Source organism: Falco peregrinus, chromosome 14 (genome assembly GCF_023634155.1).
Source record: "Falco peregrinus isolate bFalPer1 chromosome 14, bFalPer1.pri, whole genome shotgun sequence".
In the NCBI taxonomy this organism is placed as follows: domain Eukaryota; kingdom Metazoa; phylum Chordata; class Aves; order Falconiformes; family Falconidae; genus Falco; species Falco peregrinus.
The window spans coordinates 8,172,092-8,189,375 of NC_073734.1; the positions used below are offsets into that span (position 1 = coordinate 8,172,092).

The 17,284-nt window shown below is 38.0% G+C and overlaps 1 long non-coding RNA gene across 1 annotated transcript in view; it reads left to right on the forward strand.

The window, feature by feature from the left end:
* The first annotated feature begins 1,583 nt into the window (after window positions 1-1,583).
* The window catches only part of LOC114013279 (uncharacterized), a 75,548-nt gene continuing 59,847 nt past the window's right edge, over window positions 1,584-17,284 (forward strand). Inside the window, exon 1 of the long non-coding RNA XR_003556168.2 lies at window positions 1,584-1,670. This is a non-coding gene — a long non-coding RNA (uncharacterized LOC114013279). The remainder of the gene's footprint in view (window positions 1,671-17,284) is intronic.

Below are 17,284 nucleotides of genomic sequence, written 5' to 3' on the forward strand. Positions count from 1 at the left end.
AGGACAAATGTTGTAGTTATTATACGTATAAGCAATAAGCATAATTTTGAATGTGGCAGTATTATCTGTTGTGCTCCAAAGCAGAGAAACTACATCTTTTCTACACTGACAGAAGCAATAGTAAAAGTTAAAACATCATTTCTCAGTCCTATAAACCAAACTGACTGATGTGCTGTCTGCTGAAATATACATTGCCTCAAAATTGATGCTGCTGTTATTTTTTATATGTCTAAACTTTTCACGATTTGTCTTCGTCAAAGACATAAGAAAGAGGTGGGAGGAAGAGATTCCAAGCATCTGCCCATAATGAAGGATTCTTTTTATTCTGTATTTCAAATCTTTCTTGATCAAACCCGTGCCATTCTATGAACTGCTTCTTGAGAAGGAGAAATAGTTTTTAGCCTTGAAGACAAGAATTAAACAGCTTGCCCTAGAGGGCTCTAAAACTAATAGCAAGGATGAACGCTCTTGTAATTATTCATTCTGGAGTTTCTGGTTTGGAAAATGTAAAGTAAAACAATCTGGATAGTCTTTCTAAACGGTTGCACAGTAATAAAAGATTTTCTTGCCATGAGGATAGGAGATCTTTATCCTAAAGGAGAGGAAGACCTGGGATAGTTTAAAACTGTCTTGCAGTATCCTTAGTTTATCCTTTTTTGGGACCTTTTCTTCTGTGTTTTATCTGTCAAAGAGGAAACAAAATGTTTCTCATGTGAAATAAATTAACCTTCCTTCTCTCTTCCATTTACATACTGAAGATAAAGCCATAGCTTTCTTGTTACTTCAGGGTACACCAAGGTTGCAGCTGAAGAGGGCCTTCCTACTTTCCTGCTTCTCCCAGTTTTTCCCCTGTTCAATAAAAAAATCATTATTTGTCTGTTTAGCATCCTGTGATGCCTAAAGGGGACAGTTAAGTGCTGTTGCTTGCATGAGGGAGAGGATGAGTGGATTGGAGCGGGAAAGGCAGGGGATGCATTGCCAGCTTTCATCGGTCTAAATTTTTTCTAACAGATTGAAGAGGCAGGCCTGTGCTAATCTGGTTTGTTTTGGCTGAAGTGCGTTTGGTGCCAGTTAAAGCGAACAGCTGAGAGCTGCTCTGAAAGGGGTGGTAACCTCTGCAGCTGAATTGGTGATGAACATCTGGGGATAAACCTTTTCTGCTAACACAGCTATTTGCAAATTGGGTGTTTGTCCACACCCTTAATTTCTTCTTTCTGCAGAGCTGAACCAAGAAGCCAGTAAAATAAATGGCTGCGCGCAAAACCCTTCCATACCATTTGGTGCTGAAAGCTCTGCCTGTTAATTTCTTGTTACCTCTTATCCTTTCCTGTTTGGCCGGTATTTTAGTTTATCGGAATTAAGAGCACAAGGAAGTTTCACTATGACACATCTCAGGAAAATATATTTGAACATACCGCCAGTTAAAGGACTGACAGAGATCTTACTTCACAGTGTCAAGAAAATTTTGAGAATATATTGCTCTTTATTTTCTTTTTTCCCCACTAGCTGAATGACTGATTACTTCAGGAATTAATAGCCCCACCTTCCTTCTCTTCCCATCTCTTGATCTAGGCCGCTGAGGATCTGCAGTAAGATAAAGCAGAGAAAAGCTGGTGGCAGAAGCTGTGTTTTGTGGTTCTGCTGATCTGGTGTCCTTAATTCTTAATCAGGTATTGTTTAACAACCCATGGCATTATTTTAACAGAAAAGATTAATTCAAATTATAGCAAAGCACGAACTCTTCTTTTCTCCAGCCCTACCACCGAAAGTTTTGGAGGAAACCGAGGTATGAATGAATGCTAGGTCTCTCCACAGTGCTGAGCTGTTCAGCCAGAAGCTAACTGAAGCTACCATTTGCCTCTGCTCTGGAGTGGCAGTTGTTGGACAGCTGTCTGGGTATCCCAGTCAGCTCTGTGACACTTCCATGCATAAAAAACCTGTTCCATTTTTAAAGATTGGGAGCAGTGTCCTTAAACAGCCATAAATGAAGCATATACCTTTATGTGGCATGGCCTGTGGGTGTATAGCATGTACTACTTAAACTTTGAATTCTTGATCCTGTTAGAAGGCAAACCAGTAGCCAATCTGTTATGAAAATTGTTATTATGAAAACTGTCATTGAGAGAGTTCAGTACACACAACATAAAACATGGTTAAGGGAGGTAAAAAAATTGACAGAAGGATTTTTATAGGTCTTCATCTTCCTCATCCTCTTTGTTTTCACTGTTTTGTTCTTGGTTTTCTTTCTCAGAAAATACTGTAAAATGTCAACAGCACAGAGCCTGGAACTGAAAACTTAGATAACTGATTATCTAGTACAGCAGAAAGTGAGGTATTAAAATTTATGGAAGCAAGTATCTTTTACCAAAGCAGAATCTTTTATGCAGATCATAGCAGCTGAAGTTGGTTATTTAGCCTTTCAGAGAGCTGGTTTGTATTTTATGATGGGAGATTAGAAGCGTTACTGAAATGTGATAAAAATCAGATGCATGTTCTGAAATTAGCAACACTATTTCATCTGACTGCTTTGTTTTTTATAGGGTTCAGTACCTACAGCAGTGTAGTGCACACTAGAGGACCTTCAAAATGAAAGCATCCTAGATTTGGTATTTGTATCATGACCAAGGGAAAAAATATTTCAGTACAAGTATATAATGAGCAAGATTCTCCACGGATGTAAATTATCACAGTTCCATTGCTTTTAGTAGATCATGGTATATAAATACAACTTGCGGATCTTCTTCTTAATGATATTCCTTACAATATTTGATGCCACCAATATTTATGTCTATCTTGCATCCATGATAAACTAAACTTACAAATGTCTGCATTAAAAAAACCCATCCAACCAGAAAAATGTTATTTGAGCGGTTTGTGAGAGGTGAAATAGCCAATCCAGGTACTGTATTTGAGCTTCATGCTTTGTTCATGCAGTGAATATGACAAAGTCTTAGCTGGGATCATGTATTGGTTTTAAAACTGAGAAGTTTGAGAAATTGATGTGATCTCAGCTTCCTGCTGTGTTCACTCACACCTGTGAGAGGATATTGAGTGTCAATGTGCTTGGATAGATTAGCATTGGTTTTGGCAGATGGTACAGACTGGTAAAAATCTAGTATTGTTTCTTACATATCAGTAAGAAACAAGAAGTTGGGTTAACATTTTTTTAATACAGTGTGCTTTGGCTTTCATTGTATAAAAATGTTATGACAAAGTACTGTAGTTACTCTCAAATACACTACCTTCTGTAATGTCATTCTCATCTACCCCATCTCTCAAATTCTGGATTAAAAAGTAAGGAACGAAATAAGTGAAATATGTAAACTGAGCTGTAAATGCTACAGACAGCTCAGATAACTGTTTGAATATTGGTGCCTCCTAGTAGATCTGATGAAGTGCAACTGACTGTAACAAGAGGCTTTGGGTTCGTTCTAAGTACTGCTGAAAAGACCATGAGATTGGAATACAGGAAGCTTTAGGGCATGTCAGAAAGAGAAAGTAAAATCTTACATGAGGACTATGGAGGTTAAAAAAACCCCAAAACAATTTAATTTTGTCTGTGGTTACAGGCTTTGCTACAGTAATCCTTGCATATAAATGCATGCATTCACAGCAGTTTTTTAACGTAATAAGTAGTGCACATACTTTTTCTGTTCTACATTGTGCTTGTTCCTCCTCCTTTCAGCAGTACTGAAAACTGTTCTTGCAGATGGTGGTAATACCCATGTATGAAGACTGTAGTAAGAAGGCTTTCAGTAATAAACACATGCTTATCCAGTAGTGTACTTCAGAGTTCAAAAAGAGCAATTTATTTTTGGAGTTTTTAGTATTGCTTCATCATTAATTTCTTCTCTGTAACAGCAAGAATTCATCTGTAGTTCTTGCTCCACATGTAGTGTGAGTGAGAGGAATGGTAAAATAAGCTCCATTAAGAAAAGTCATGTCACTGAGGAAGATCTGCTGTGTAAAATACTCTGCAGCCTGTTTGTGATGTTCAAATAACGAGTGAACTTCAGTATGTGCATGCCTCCATCAAAAAGCTGAAACTCTGATTGCTGGTTTCCAGTTTATTGTAGGTTTATATTGTCAGATGAGTTTAATGTTGAGGTATCCCTTCTATAAATGTTTTGTACAAATTGCTGAAAGCACGCTGTCAGATTTGCTGGAAAGGTAGCAATTTCAACAGTGAAATTTATGAATGAACTTCCTGTACATTAAAATCGCCAGCAACTTCATGTTTTGTTCTGATTTTTCAGGTGACTTATGCATGACTTATGTTCACACTTAACGATGTAGACAAGGAGATTAATTCCTTCAGAGGCTTTCATGTAGAATGTGTTTGTTCTGTAATCATCAGGTTTTTTCCCAAGCAGTCTGAGAGATGAGTGCTATCCCTATTTTACAGGTAATAAACTGTAGCAAAGGAAAATGGATGACAGTTTATACTAATGCTGGTTGCCGAAATTGAGACACCTAGAACCTAAGCTACCTTTTTCCAACCACCATGTGGTACCACACACTCTATGATCAGGGAACAGCTTCCATTGCAGCTGGTCAGTATTCAGAAACGTTGTACCCAAGGATCTCCAGTCAGAAGCTCTGAAATTGTGGAACAGGTTTGATTCAAAAGATTTACCAGCTTTGAGAAAGTAAAGCAGAGATGGGGATGAAATCCCATTCCACCACGCAATATTCAGATGGCCTAATATGAGACTGTCATCTTTTTGCTTGCCATTCTCTTCCTGCTGCATACAACTTTGCTTCAAATGTGCTTGTGAGCTTGAGCAATAACATGGGAACCTTTTTCCTTAAGCAAACCAAGCCCAGCATGTATCCATCCTGAGCAGTAGGGAGTGTGGATAAGATTATTGTGGCATTACATAATCTAGGGCCATATGATGCTACACAATGTGTAGATGTTTACCCAAATACTAGTTCTGCTGACACCTTGCATGGCACCTCTCAAGTTCTCTCCTTCCCCCTCCCACCCCCCTGCAAAGTCTTAGCCTGCCAAATGTGTTTTAGTTCTCTTCCCTAATTACCTGCTGTTCTCTTCCACCTAGACAGACTACAGGCATGGATGTTTAAAGCCTGGCAAGGATGTTATCAGCTGAAAGCAGAGTTGCTGGGCTAGGCTTTACCTTGGTGGGGCTGCAAGGCCAGGAGGATTTCTGTACCATAGCCATAGCTTACCGAGTTGCTGCCACGCAATACCCAAGCATGTTTTTGTGAGAGGGGCTTTGTTAGGCTTCATGTGTAATGATTTGTTTATTTAAAGTGTAAAGCAAATAATCAGGCTGAGTACCATTCCTAAATGGAATCAAAGTAACCTTGTATAACCTCTTCCTACTTTTTTGTGATAAAACTTCTGTAATAAGACAGGCTTGCTCTGTGAGATCATATCTTGTTCTAGCAGCTGGCCCTGGTCAAGAACATTTAACTGCTTAAACAAAGGTGCTCTTAGCTTTGAGTACAGAAGACAAGTTTGATTTTTGTTTCAGGATGTGAAAAATCCAGTCTTCAGGGCCAAGTCTATGTGGTTATATGTTGTTGTACATATTTTCATAGAAACATGCCACTATGTGCATATGTGTATAAAGTAAGTTTAATTTAAGCTTCAACTATACTTATAACCCTCTACTTTCTTCAATGAATAAGAATAACCAGGCATCCTATCATTTTATTATTTAACAGCAAGTTCTCTACCCATTCAGAGGTTTTACTGTAGGTTGTCACTGTGGAAAAAATACAGTGTATCTGTGGCCGCTGTATGGCATTGATGGAAGAGCTATATTGAAGCCTTACTTGGTGACAGAGAGAATTTGTCTATACAAATATCTTTTTCAAATTATTGCTGACAGATGTAACAATAGAAAATAATGATACTTTAATGGAAGTTAATGTTTCAAACGTATTAAGTCCATTGTGGCAGTAGTGACTTTCTGCAGTTGTCCACAGAGCATCCTAAAGGCATATTTAAGATGCATTAAGCAGGAACTATTTAGTGTTTATTTTAAGATACTTTTGAAAGGTAGAGCACAATAGAAGAGAACCTTGTCCATGATCTGTGGTTTTGTTTGCAGTACATTCAACAGATAGTTTGTGTTTCCCCTTTCTGGAACAAATGGCCTTTACTTGTGCACTTGTAAAGTGTGCAAGTACAGTTGAGCATCTGTAGTCCTTATGTTTTAATTTGTGGTCATTTCTGCACGTGTGTATAAGCTGGGAGCTCAGAGATTCGTATGACCAGTTTTGAAGACATATATGTGGTTTTGATGGTATGAATACCTGAACCTTTTAAAGGTAACAGAGAGAAGAAGGGTGATTTGAAGTTGTTGATATATGTTATTGGAAGGGTAAAAATGTTGAAGGCTGTTAACAGCTTTACTTTCTTTCCCCCATGTGAATTATGTATGTTGTAATAAAAGACCAAGTGTATGTTGGGATGAATGAGTAATTGAATGAACTGTCATATCTCTCTCCCACTCACCAGCTTGTGGAATCCACAGTTAGGGACTGTTGGCAGCGATCTCAGCTGCAGGGCAGTAGATGTGAAGTTCACAGCTAATCTCGCACACTCACAGTTAAAAATATGTGCTTATTGCTTCAAAGGTATCACTCTGAACTCTCACACTGGCATTCCAGTAGACCTTGTAAAAAGTTACTGTTCGTGAATGTACAAACACAGAAGGGAAAAAGCTCAGTAAATAAAATGGCACTTCAGTCTTGCAAGTAATTCTGGAGTTATTCAGTGTTTGGTTTATGCAGTTGATATTTTCCGACGTATTCTTTTCAAGTGTATCTTCCCTCATAGATCATACCAAAAAACCTGAAGCTCTTCAGTTCAAAAGTTAAAATAGCTTGATGCAGTAAGGAAGCAAAGTTTTGAGGTTGAGAATGACAGTCTAGATGGAAGAAGTAATATCTTCTAGAAGTAACCTTCCCTGGGTGTGATGTATTTTAAAATGTGTTTGGTAATGAATGCTATAGTTAAATTTAGGCTTGCACAGTAAGCCTGTTTTATAAAGTAATTTCTTTTCAGCAATTTTTTTTTCTCATCTTAGAAGATGATTTTGTAGGATTTTAAATTTTGAGAAAGACTGAAAAATCTTTCTTTTCCTCTCTTCTGTCCACACTTCTTATCTATGTTTAGACCATATAATAATTTCCGAGTGTTTTAATATTAATCAGGGTGACAAGCCAAACCACATTGCTGATCTTTTTGGACATTTTGTTCCTCAAAACTTCACCCCCTTTTACTTTTGTGGCCTCCCTCCTTGTCCCTGCTTTCATTGCTCTTTCCCCAGGGAGGCCTCTCTTGGTCTTGGATACATCTTCTTCTAAACTGGGAACAGTTTTTACCCTTCTGCAAAAGGAAAACTGTAGAGAGCTTAGAAATTCCTTAGCTATGTAAAAATGCAAGCCAAGGTCTAGAATGCCTTCAGTGATGTAATTGAAGTCATTTGAATCTCTGAAGTTTCTTGACAAGGACAGGGAAATGGGGATTTGGCATGCCAATAATAAAATGTTTTAGGAAATCTCTGCTTCCCCATATGTTTTTTCCCCCCACCCTTACTTTTAGAGGCACATCCAATTTGTTAAGAAATACTAAAGAGCAAAAAGAAACTTATTCTGTATGATTCAACATCATATTTTAAATTCATAATTCCTGAAAGGAGAAATTGCACTTGTTTAGTGTTCATGGAATCACCACTAATAAGAAGGAAATAAGTAGCTTTTGTATGTCTCAAGTGAGCACATAGTTCATGTGTTTAGGGTAATGTTTTCAGTGTACATGTGTATATACATTGAAAAAACAAACCAAAATTTATCCCACTAACATTAACAATATTTCATGAACAGAACGCTGATGAATTTAACACTAATGTTTTCTAATTTCCTGCTCTTCTGAGAATCACTTTTAAACAGGATATTGATTCTGTTTACAAAAAAAGAGCCAGTTTATTAATGTAAAATGGGAGTTGTGCCCAGATGAAAATATGTACTCCCTATCTGCCTTATATTGGAGCTAAATGCTGAGGTTTGCCCACCATCCACAAATAGCTTCTGACTTTACAGTAAAGGACTTTTGGGACTTCTCTTTTCTTTTTAATTTTTCTTTCTGTATATCCTTGGTAAATTTCCTGTAGAGATTGCTTGACTGGTATCTGCTGAGGGTCTGGTCCAGTGCAAGTTAAAATATCTAGGTTTTCATTAGAAGGTCCAAGGGTCTAATCCTGACCTGTGGAAATTAGCCTATGTTTTATCACTGCTCTCAGTCCATATAGAGTTATGCCCTTTCCAAAGAGAGATTTGTTGACACCATTCATGCAATATGTATTATTTATTTACAAATATACTTGCTCCATGACTAATTTCTTAGCCACTTTATTTGGCATTTACTTAACTGTGGAGCTGGAAATCTGAGTATGTCTCATGTGTGGATGAATGGTTAGCCTGTGTGATGTTGTTTATTTTTCAGAGGAACCTTAGCATCTCTGAAAGACACTTAAGCGTAGAGTGGTGCACATGTATAGAACAAAAATTTGTCTCCATTTCCCCCTGGTATGTGAGCTTTTAAAAAGCCTTATGTTTTTATTGTCTCTTTCTTGACTTGATCAGTTGAGCACAGTTTTGGAGGTTAGTGTGATAATTTGGATGGAAGGGGAAACTGATGGTGCAGTAAGGTGCTTCATTGATACAATCTGGTTTAGGGGATTTCAGTGAAGAGGACTTAAATATCTTTGCAGATTGAGACCAAAAGGAGTTAATAGGTCACACTGTATGTTTTGCTGGAGCAGAGAATTTGTGTAACTAATCTTACCACCGTAACCTACTTACTTGTTTTCTTTCTATAAGCTGGCTGATTCACTTGAATTCATTTGAACTTCAAGTATGAACTGATTCATTTGAATGATTGGAATGTACCAATTCATTCAGAAATGCACATATGACCAGAGGAAAAGTAAATAGTAAATTGCAACAAACTTACATTGCAAAGAGGGGAGAGCAAATTCCATCTGCTGTGATGTGTCTGAGTTCAGCTGTATCGGCTGGAGTTTAATTTGGGGAAAAAATAATTTTCTTGTAAATATAATGAAACAATGCAATAGAGCATCTGATATTTTTCTGGTAAATGACTGGTCGTGTACGAAAACCTCTCAGTCTTCCACCCTCACAAATAATTTAAATTCCACCCAATACTTCCAGTATTTTTAAAAGGGGCTGTTGACTAGAGATGAGTAAGCAACCCTTCTCTTGAGATAAAGTAGACTCTTTGGCTTGCAGCCCCTAATTCATTTGTCTTGCTGTCGGTCACAGTGGAAGTATCTTTATATTTTTTGAATCAAATGTTGTTCATAACTATGAACTAAAAAAGTCAATCATGTGATACCCACTAACTGCTTGTTTGCTTTTTAATGTCATTGTGTACTCTGAGAACATTCAATTCTCAGTATCCTTAAATTTCTGTGGTTATTTTAACAATTGTTGTTTATGGACTTTGAAATACTAAGTAAATTAATCAGTGCATTACTCCATGCCTCATGTTTAGGCTAGTTTCTACTTCCCTTCAAATCACTAAAAGCTCTCATATCTAATACTTTTCACTCTGCGGGCTGACAACAAAACCATAGATGCATTGAGTAATTCCAAGTCTCGATTTTGAGAAACATTTGATTTCCCCTTATTACCTTAATAAGAAAATGCACTCAGCCATCCTCTTTTCTTGTAGTAAAGCCTCATTTTCAATGTCTTCTTTTTTTGTGCTTTACCCTGTTAGTTTCTAAGCCCTGTGTTTGTGACATTGTTTCACAGTTCTCTTGGAGTCGTAATGATTTGTATCAGCTGCTACTTGTCTTCTGTCTCCTTGTCTCTTGGTCCCCAGCCTCAAACCCCATTTTTAAATCTTATACAAATTTACTGTGCCTCTTTCTGCTTTGTATTGATCCTGAAGACCTCCCTCTAGTGTGATCATTGTAATAAATGGCACTGTGCAAAGGCTAGGTAGAGTCTAATGAGCAAAACTGGCATATGTCCCATCTGTGGGCTTGATCTTATTTTCATTCAAGTTGGTGAAAAATCTCACATTGATTTTAGTACAGCAAGGTCAATATTAAATTTCCATGTATCTGTATTTATAACTCTGCATTCCTGATGGTGAATTTTCCTTCTTCTGGGACAGGAGTTACGTCTTTGTTTGTCTTACCACAGCATCTTGGCAACTGAGCCAAACCTGTGTTTGGGATCTCATCTCTATTGTAATAGAATCACAGGATCATTTAGAATGGAAAAGACCTTTAAGATCATCAAGTCCACCTGTAAACCTAACACTGCCGTGTCAACCACTAAACCATGTCCCTTAGCACCACATCTACCAATGCCAAAGTCTAGAAAAAGAAAAAGAAGGCAAAAAGATTTGGGTGTTACTGGTCACCTTGCTGCCACATTGGACCCAGTGAATTTGCCCACTCTGCACTCAGTTTTAGGAATTCTTAAGTGAGAGAATTTTTCCTTTTTGCTTGGCTATATTATATACATATGAGCACTATGTCTGATCTCTGACTGTATACATATTATCACGATCCATTTGTCAGTTTGTAGTGACAATGCAGTACCATAAGGCTTCTACTTGGTTTTGGTTTTATTTTTATTACATGATTTAGTGTTATTTACTAATCAGTCTGGGAAGGTTCCTTGAATTTAACTTACACTGCTGTTAACAGCATGTAACATCCTGCTTTGTAGCTAAGCAGTGGATATATAATACCACATGAAATAAAGAAGGACATAATTCTTCTAAAAATATAACATAGAATTCTGCAGAAAATGAACTTCTGGGTTCTAGGGGCCTGTCTTGCAACAATCTCTCAAATCAAAGCTTCCTTCTGTAAAACTTGAAGAACTGAGTCTGTGGACTAAATCTACACACTTAATGTAGATCTTGTATTGGCCAGCATTGCAATCCCTGAATCTGAGGGTTTACGTGATACACAGCAAGTTAGGTGCTGAGGTATCTAACCAGGTTAGAGTGAAGGATCAGTAACGAAGCAGGAAAGCTCAACAAAAATATATGGCCAATGAAGAGATGCTGTCTGCTTCTTTCAAATGTCACAGCCTTTTTCCAGAATATGGAGTGTGGGCGGTGTAGCTGTAATGCCCTCATCTACTCGATGGATTTGAATCTACCTCCTGCATCATCCCAAAGTATATCCCAAATGATGAACAGGATACTTAGAAGTGAAGGAAGGCTTTCTCAGTGCCTCCCATTGAAACTGTTCTGCTTTGCAAAGAGCAGGTAAATGTTCAGAAAGCCAGTGAGAGAGGGCACATGTCAGGGCACTTGTCTGGGAGGGTGGGAATGAGGTTCCTGTCCTGCTTCAGCAGTGTCGCTTTGTGGATCGGCACAACATCTGGAAAACAAACGGTGGTGCATGTTGTCCCAGGGAAGTCCCGAACAATATGGCGACTAAGTACAAATGGGTTTGAGCAAAAGTAAGGTGCAGGACTGAGCAGCGGCAGATGTAATTAATCAATTTCTTGGCTGCTGCTGCTGCTCAGCGGTCTCCTTGATGACTCAGTTACATGGTGAAATCAGCTTTCTGAATCCAAATTAAAAAAGTGGCTTTTATGAAAAGGGAAGGTTCTTTCTTGGTAATCTGTTCACAAAGTAGAACATTAACCCGCTGCATATCATACTCCCATAATATAAATGTCATCTTCCTTAATGTTCAAAGCACAGGTTTTACACAGTGAAAATTGGGAGGTCTTGCAGAATAGAAATGAGAACATTTTAGAGCATTAATTGACTTACAGGGTGAGAACCTCACCCCAAGCATGTGGGTTTGGCTTTTTGTTCTTGGCTGGTTGTAATTCTTTTCATGTCAGTTGAAGATGACCTATTTTTCTAGTGGTAAGATTTGAATCTCTGAAAAATCTACTGTTCTTGTCAAATGAACAAGGCCTTCCTCCTGTTTTAAAAACATAATTATTTTCTTGTGTATAACCTGTGGTCAGCTGCTTTAATTAAAAAACCAAAACTGTGATTTAGTGTTTTTGTAGATCATATGCAAGTAATACACAGGCAAAAGTAATCCAAGCCTCTGCAAATCCTGTATCTCAGCCTACCTCTGTTTTGTAAAGTGATATGAAGGCTTATTTTCAAGAAGGAATGTTTTTAAACATATGGCAGTTACAGATGTTAAGAATATGACTGCCTGAAAGCTGCATTACTGAGCACATGCTCAAAATGCTACCTTGGTGGACATTCTGGAGTTATCCAGTGCTCATAAAAGCAGGCATTTTTGTGTTTTTAAAGGGATTATTGGCACAATTCTGAGCAAAGACTTTGCCTAAACACTGAAAACTTGGCAGTGAAGACACAAAAGACAGGTTCTCAAAGGCAGCTATGTAAATTTGGTACTTGATTTCCATTGATGCAAATTTTGAAAGAATTGCATGAGGAGATACCCTGTTTTCTTTGACTTGGAAGGAGCCCTGTTGCAACAGGTCGTTCCACAGGTTGTCTTAAAAACAAGTGGAACTATGGCCTCAGGAAATCTGAGGGTTTTAATGGTGCTGAGATGTACCACGTTAGTTTGCAAATCATAAAATAATTTAGATTGGAAGGGCCTGCCAAGCTTTAGTTTAACAGATTAAAATAAAAATAAGTTTTCAAAATTATTAGGTATATTTATAAACTATTTGTCATTGTGATAATTATATGAGTGTTACTTAAATTTGATATAAGAACAAAGAGTACCTTTTCTGGAACAAGGGCCCATGTTCGCAGCAGCCTATCGTTAATTAGTCTAAAAGACACCAATGGCTATTGCTGAGGAATATAAAGATCTATAAAGAGTATAAAGATTCTGTGAGCAACTTTGGGACATGCTGGACTGTCAGCTACTTACTGCATTTATACCACAAGTAAAGAACTACTGTCATCAGTAAGAGGAGCTGTTAGAAAATCAAAATGTCTCTGTACTTGGTGTTATTGGTTGTTATCTTCTAAAGATAATAATATAAATTATATCTAAGTTGGAAATATTTTTCTCTCCAGTACATTTCATTTAATTTCTGCTATGATGGCAGTTTTGTGGGACTGTATTTCAACTTTATCCTTATGCTTTTTTCCCCTGAGCCTTTATCTTCATTGACACATTTTTCAGTTTTAAATATTTGCATTTTCTTTCGGTTGAAATTAATCCTGGCTGTGCCGGGTTTCTTTTGCTGACTGCACTTTTTGCTTACACACACAGCATTATACCTCTCTCACCATACCTAGCTGCAGCAAAACGTTTTGGTGCCTCTTCCACCAGGTTCACTTCTGAATCGAATGTCTAACCCTTTGCTGTGTGGTGCTGGGGACACGTTTCTGCTGTGTCACCCGTGGCGTGGCCAGCCTGTATTGTGTGTGCTTCCTGACAGGCTCTTCCTTGTTTTCCTGGTGGTTTTTAATTATGACTGTGCAGAAGAGCTGCTGGCCTCACTGCTGCTGTGTGTTTATTTGTTCCTGTATGTGTTGAGAATATGATTCATTTTTTTTTTCATTTATGATGGAATTCCAGTCCATTTATGGTGGCATGCCTTTGTACTTGTTGCATTTTTTTTCAGCACTTTGGATATTTCAATTTTTTTAAATTTATGTTTTTATTTTAACTTCTGTAGCTCCTGTTAAAGAAACTTAAAAGTATGTTTTTAAATAAAAGCCCCTCCTCTGTGACTCAGAGCATAAGTTTCACAGCTTGCCTGTATGCTGGCCACTGTATAGTGGACATTGGAATCCTTTCTGTTTTTAAATGGATTTGCACAGTGCATGAAAACTGAATGCAGCCGATTGCAGAACAGTTTTTGCACTCTTTTTTAGTAGTTATGTATCATTATAGTGCTACTTAAATGCAAGCTGACTAAACATTTTATTAGTATTTTACTACTTAATTAACAACTATCGCTGAAAACAGTCCCCATACTAAGACTTACTCCACTTAAGCATCCCTCCTGATGAAATGTAACTCCACATTTGAAGGAATATATGACATTCTGTGGAATGTTTTTTCTTGGTTGTTTCCTGAAAGTGAGCCACTTATTTAGTGCTGAGTATCTGAAATTATTTAAAACAGTATCTGCTTATGCTTTCTGTATAAAAAATGCAGTCTATATAAATAAAATTCTCAACAATAATTCACATTCTTATATGGCTGAAGAGCCTTTATACAACGAACCACCAAGTTGTAAAGTGTTCAGATTTTTCTGCTGCTAAATCAACAACTGTATTAGTCTTGTGGTGCCACTGCATGTGCCCCTTTCATTTGGTCTGTTACTCTTCTGATTTGTTCAATATGTTTGCAAGCAGCGTAAACTGGTATAACCTGCAGATGTTAGCATTTCCCAGGAATGTACACACAGAAGACCAAAAGGGTGTTTGGGTATGGGAGTGCAAGAATGGGCAAATAATTTTCTATTTGTAACTGGATTTTTATTTTTTTTAAAAAAAGTGAAATAGTGCTCTAGAGAGTTCTGGAGCTCTGCAGGATTTCTGGGAATTAGTGCTGGGATAATGATGGAAGATTACTTAGAACTTTCTGCATACAGGAAAGATGTGTCATGATTTCCTTCCATATACTGCAAGCTGACAATCTTCTACATTCCTCTTTCTTCATGAATGTCAGATGGAGGAATTTAGCAGCATACATGGGGAATTTGCGTTCAGAACTGAAGTTCTGTAGGACTTTATTCTGTTCTTATGCTTGTGTAAGTCAAGTGTAAACCATGACAGAATCACTCACAGTGAGCAACACTGGTTTCGCATCAAAGTTATTCTTCAGTCATACTTCTGTATTTCCAGGCCGTAAGATCATGGTGAATGGGGATGCAGTGTTTGAAGAGATAACCTCCTCCTTGCTGCTGTGTTCCTCTGTGGGAGGTTGCCATCTTTCAAGTATCCTAGATCAACCGTTTGAGCTCGTAGCTCAAATTTATCTTCTTTGTTGCAGAGACAGCTGTCTAATCTGCAGTCCCTGCTATGGTTGCTGACATCTGGCAGAAAGACAGGGGTGAAGGCTGGGGTAAAAGTCTTTTCAGTCACTGCAGCAGGGTTTGGCAGGGCTTGTGTCTTAATGCCATAGGTGACTGGTTTTGTCTAAACTTTGGGCTTAGGCTTTATGAGGGCTGTTAGATGGGAGAAAAATTCTTTCATAGATTTGGGCAGGGAAACTGTTAGAATTTCTACCCTGGTTGTACTTTAGATGTCTGTACAAACTAATTCTTATCTCCATAGTTTCACAGCCCAGGCTTAATCCAGGGCAGGACAAATAATAACATTAAAGGGACGTTACTGGCTGTGAGTTGAGCTCCTGTAGAAGACGGCTCAGGCTGTGGAGTTCAGTGGGGCAAGATGTATAAAAAGAATTATTCATTTGTGTAGGCGTTTGTAGGACTGAGCAGCAAGAGGTATGGCAGAGCTAGCTGTTCTCAGCCTTTAACTGGAAGCTGTAGCTGTTCCTTAATGGGGGTAAGCTGTAAATTCACAGCTGGTCTATAATTACCCTTAACTAACACTGTGAAGTAATAACTAGAGTCTTTTTTTTTTTTTTCCCTTTCCCCTCCTCCACAGGTGTCCAATGTGGTTATTTACACCTGTGAGGAGTACCTAAGAAAGTAGGTATAAAATGCTGCCATTCTGGTTTGACAGTGTTTAACAACATTGTAAATGAGTGTTCAAATTTTCAGGTGGAAGACTGGGACCTTTTTCAAATATTGTTCAAATATTTTTTTTTTTTTTAATCCTTGATCTTTTCATCCTTTTTTGTTATTCTGAATAGAATATCTAGGGTCATCATGCAAAGTGATGCTTCAGTGTGGAATTTCTTAAGAGGGATTAATTTTAAAATGATTTAGGAAATCTCATGATTTCATCAAACACTCCACAATAACACTGTGAAGCAAAGTAGCATGCACAGATACTCCTTTGGGAGTATGACAGGTCATTTGAGCTGTATTTTCTTTAGGAAATCTACTCCTTTTTATACGTGTGCAGGTTTTAGTATTATAGATCTAATGCTCCCATGAAACCCTTCTGCACTCAGCCTTACTTTGTCAGAGTAAGGATCATAGGACCAGACTGATAACGTGTTTATGAACCTCTTTCTTATCAGTTTGCCGATTGCTATTTTCTTAAGCATTTGTCCTAATGTAAAATTTGAGAGCTTCTGTAAGTTGGAAGAAAATTGAGATAATTGCCTGTACTAATGGAGAAAAAAATTCCACCTTTTTTTTTTTTTTTTTTATGGAATTTTTCATTCTGTTTGTAAGAAAAGCATTCTCTGGAGTGAGGGTTAAATGCATTCTTGACACTTGATTCCGTACCCTGCCTGCTGACTCACCATTTTGTTGGCACACAGCCATGGTACAGTTGTGCAGTATGTTTACCAAGTGCTTGAATCGCAAATAGAGTGCTGTTGGATTTTCTCATACTTGAAACGGTTGGGAAAAGTTTTAGCCTTTCAAATTAGCTATATCGCAGCCTACTTCTTTAAAGCTCAGTTTAATCTTTCAACAGGTTTTTTGAGAAAGTGGGTTTATTTAAGAAACGTCATTTAGAGAGGGAGAGTATCTTTGTGTTCAAACCAGTTACAGCCATGTATGGAAGAGCAATCCTATCAGGTCTGATATGTTTTGGGATATTTCTTTCCAACTGGCATCACATTAGCATTGGGGAAAATAAGTCTGTTTTATCCTGTTACATGTAAATACATGAAAAATAGAATGTCTTGTTTGTCTGGTCTGATTAAGCTAGGCACAGCGTAGTGCTCAGGCTGGTATGGGAATTACAATCACCTTGTCCATTGCTTTTTTCAGATGGTCTGGTCACTGGCGTAAGGAACATGCAGGTTGCTTTATAGTTAATACCTTACATTTTTTCAGGTGTCATTCCAGGGAGCAGCCCTATGCAAAGGCGTGATGAAAGGTCATTATGGCAGGAAAACCCACAGAGGGCTGGACCACTGATATTATTAAGGCTTGCTTTCAGAAATAGAGGATCAGGGTCGAGCAATTGTTGACTCCAGATCCTGCACTCCAACCAGTGGGCATGCTGCTGCTGATCAGCAAAGCCGTGCTCATCTGACCTTTACCCTTGAAACAGTAGGGAATCCCTCGGCAGCTCAGCTGGCAGGAGTTTTGAGTTGTTGCTCATTATGAGCCTAATGGGCAAGAAGTGGACTTGGAGTCTGAGTCCCTGACAAACAACTCGCTGCAGCTGCATACAAAATAAACAAGTGAGAGG